Source organism: Myotis brandtii, unplaced genomic scaffold (genome assembly GCF_000412655.1).
Source record: "Myotis brandtii unplaced genomic scaffold, ASM41265v1 scaffold463, whole genome shotgun sequence".
NCBI classification, from domain to species: Eukaryota; Metazoa; Chordata; class Mammalia; order Chiroptera; family Vespertilionidae; genus Myotis; species Myotis brandtii.
In genome coordinates this window covers 1,150,389-1,154,072 of record NW_005367694.1, presented here as the reverse complement: position 1 = coordinate 1,154,072, position 3,684 = coordinate 1,150,389, and the positions used below count along the sequence as shown (strand labels likewise).

The following is a 3,684-nucleotide window of genomic DNA, read 5'->3' as shown; positions in this document are numbered from 1 at the left end:
GGGACTCGGGCTGCGGGCGGGGTGCGGAGGCCTGGCCTCCCCGTGGGGACACGGAGTCTCCGCTCCGCCATCCCCCTCCTCCCAGCCGCTCAGAAGTGGTAGCACTTGGGGTGTCACCCAGGGGTCTCCTGTGTTCTACACCGTACCTGTGGGTGGCAGGCGCCCACCTCCATTTTCCAGGGGGGCAACCGAGGGCCGAGGCAGCCGCAACCATTGAGCGCTCACCGTGTGCCGGGCCTGGTGCCGGCGCTCACCCCCACCGGCTCGTGGGCTCTCCGTGGCCCTTCGTGGAGCAGGTATGCGTGACGGGGCCTGTGACAGGACAGGGAACTGAGTCCCAGAGGGACAGGCACACAGGACGTTGCTCGAGGCCACAGAGCCGAGAGGTGGCACAGCACATGTCAAACGCTGTCCACCTCCAGGCCCCCTGCTCTGGCCGCTCGGTTGCCAGGCCGCCTCCCCGGACGGGCACACGGGACGTTGCTCGAGGCCACAGAGCCGAGAGGTGGCACAGCACATGTCAAACGCTGTCCACCTCCAGGCCCCGTGCTCTGGCCGCCTCCCCACAGGCGTCTCTAGAATAAAGCAGGGTGTGGACTGTCGCTGGGGGAGGAGCTGGGTGCCGGGGAACAGGGACGGGAGAGGCCCACGCTCACCCTGCACCCTTTTATCTTTTAAAAAAAATACCGGTGTATTATTCGTCTGAAATTTTATTTAGAAATTAGGAACGCCCAGGTCTACCCCCAAAATAATTGAAAACATACGTCCGCACAAAACACGTGTCCGTAGCCCTGGCCGGTGGGCTCAGTGGTTAGAGCGCTGGCCGGTGCACCGAAGGGTCTTGGGTTCCATTCCTGGTCAAGGGCACTTACCTGGGTTGCAGGGTCGATCCCTGGCCCCCGTCCGGGTGCGTGTGGGAGGCAACCCATCGATGTGTCTCTATCAGATCCATGTTCCTCTTTCTCTCTCCTCCTCCCTTCCACTCTCTGAAAATCAATGGGAAAAATATCCTCGGGTGAGGAGGAATAAGAACACACACGCCCGCCCTGACCGGTTCGGCTCAGTGGGTAGAGCGTCGGCCTGCTGACTGAAGGGTCCCAGGTTCGATTCCGGTCAAGGGCATGTACCTTGGTTGCGGGCACATCCCCAGTAGGAGATGTACAGGAGGCGGCTGATCGATGTTTCTCTCTCACCGATGTTTCTAACTCTCTATCCCTCTCCCTTCCTCTCTGTAAAAAAATCAATAAAATATATTTTTTTAAAAAACAAACAAAAAAAACCCACACACACGCCTTGCACACAAATGTTTACGGCAGCATGATCCACCACAGCCACACAGTGGAAACAGCCCCGTCTCCCCACGGACGACCAGATGAGGTGGTCCATCCCCACGGAGGACTATTACTCGGCCCTGAGCAGGAACGGAACCCTGACACCTGCTTCAGGTGGATGAACCTTGAGAGCAGGATGCTGAGCGAGAGGAGCCGGACACAAGCGGACGCATGTGTGATCTCATTGATAAGACGGGTCCAGGACAGGTAACCCTTAGAGACAGAAAGCAGGTCAGGGATTGCCAGGGGCGCGGGGGGAGAGGGTGTGGGAGGTGACTGTCTCATGGTGCTAGTGGGGCTGGGGTTTCTTTAGGGGGTGGGGGACATGCTCCGGGACTAGGTAGCGGTGACGGTTGTACGACTTTATGAATGGATGAGATGCCTCTGCACGGCACCCTTTAAAACGGTGAATTTTATGACGTGAAATCTCTCCGTCAAACAAAGCGAGGAGCCGTGCCTTCCAGGGCGGTGCGGCCGGCCCGACCTGTCAGCCGCCCGGACAGTTGTTGGCGGGGCTACCGCTGGCATGTGCCTCCGTCCCTCTCTGCCCGTTCTTTCGCCACCTGCCTCCCGGTCTCCATGCCAACGGAGAATGGAAACAAACGTCTAACTCCGGGCACACTACCCGCTCGCCTGGAACTCGGGCGTTCCGCCAGCCTGAGACACAGGCACGTCGGGGCACGCCGGCGACATGGCGCCCCGCCAGGACGGCGTTCGTTACGTGTGCGTTTGACATTGATTCAGGGGGGCTGGGGAGAGGCCGGTAGCCTGCTCACAGAAACTGCGTAGAGAAACGGACTCACTAGCTCACATCTGCCCATCGGAACAGAGTCACGGGAAGACCCGCAGGGAAGCAGTTCGGACGTCCCGTCGCCAGAGGTTCGTTGGGTTTTTGTTGTCGTTGTTTGTTGGTTTGTTGGTTTGTTGACACCCCGCCATTTCCCAAACCACATGGAAGATGTAGGTTGAGAATCAAAGGGGAGGGTCTGGTGTGTAACAATTCCAGTGGGTGGTGCCGTGCTGGGGAAGGGAAATTTGCTGATAGAGAACTCGTCTCACCCGTCCCTGGCCCCCCAAACAAGGTAAGTATGGGGGGTGATGGATGTGTTCACTGAAGACGGGAGGAGTCTTTTCAGGACGTATATGGATAGCAAATCGTCACATTATGCACTTCCGACTGCAGGGTGTCCCCCCAAAATGCAGACACAACTTCAACAGCTGGTAGCTCAATTTTGACAATGAAATGCACTTTAATAAACACCGCCTTTAAAATTACTCAGAGTAGGGTAAGCATTTTCTGGGACACCCTATCTATTACAATTTTATTACAGTACTAGAGGCCCGATGCATGAAATTCGTGCAGGAGTAGGCCTTCCTTCCCCCGGCAGCCGGCACCGGCTTCCCTCTGGCACCCGGGACCCGGGCTTCCCTCGCAGCCCGGCTTTCATCCGGAAGGTCGTCCGGAAGGATGTCCGGTCTAATTAGCATAGCATGCTTTTATTACTATAGATAGTACAATATTACAATTATCCCTCAATTCAAGGGGGGCTTCCCTCGCAGCCCGGCTTTCATCCGGAAGGTCGTTCGGAAGGAAGTCTGGTCGAATTAGCATAGTATGCTTTTATTATAGATAGTACAATATTACAATTATACCTCAATTCAAGGGGCGGGGGCGTGAAGGAATAAAATGTGTTTTTTTCGGTTCCTGGTAAACAGGAAAACACGTGTGTTATGTAGTATCAGGACCCCCCACCCCACGACTCCCCAGCGAGCACAAATCTCAGTACAGACCTTGTTCTGCTTTGTCTCATCCCCTGCAGGGAGCGGGCTGACTTGCTTCTGGCCCCTTGTGTGTGGGGTCACCTGGCCATGTCTTCCTATTTTATTCCAGCTGCGTTCCGCCTGCCCCCAGGGAGCTGCTTCCTCCCTCAGCCGACTCCTCGCTCACTTTGTGCACTAGACACGCTTTTGCCGGGAAAGTTCTCCTGCGCCTGCGGGCACCTCTACCTCTCAGGAGGGACCTGCCTTTTCCCTGGGCCCTGCCCACCTCATTCCACGGCTGTGAGTCAGCGAGTCAGGGAGTCCGCGTGGACCTTCTCACCCTGCAAGACCCGGCTGCCTTGGGTTGGTGTGTCACTGGGGCCAACCCTAACCTCTACGTGGGGAGACTTGCAGGGACCTCACAGAGGGTCGGAGGGGCTGTGGCGAAGCTAAGAAACAGCGGGAGAAGCCGTGCAGAGCAGGGCTTGTGTGCGGGGGAGCTGTGGGTTTTGGCTTCGAGGGAGAGACGCGGACGTTCTGTTCGTTCGGATTCGCGTGTGTCGGGGCTGTTGCGGCCGTGGACGGACGGGGG

The 3,684-nt window shown here is 57.4% G+C and overlaps 1 protein-coding gene across 1 annotated transcript in view; it reads left to right on the top strand.

Moving 5' to 3' along the window:
* Positions 1 to 2,032: 2,032 nt before the first annotated feature.
* Positions 2,033 to 3,684, top strand: part of PITPNM2 (phosphatidylinositol transfer protein, membrane-associated 2) — a 75,854-nt gene continuing 74,202 nt past the window's right edge. The window contains 1 exon segment of the mRNA XM_014547022.1: positions 2,033 to 2,210. The gene's annotated coding sequence lies outside the window, so the exon portion shown is untranslated.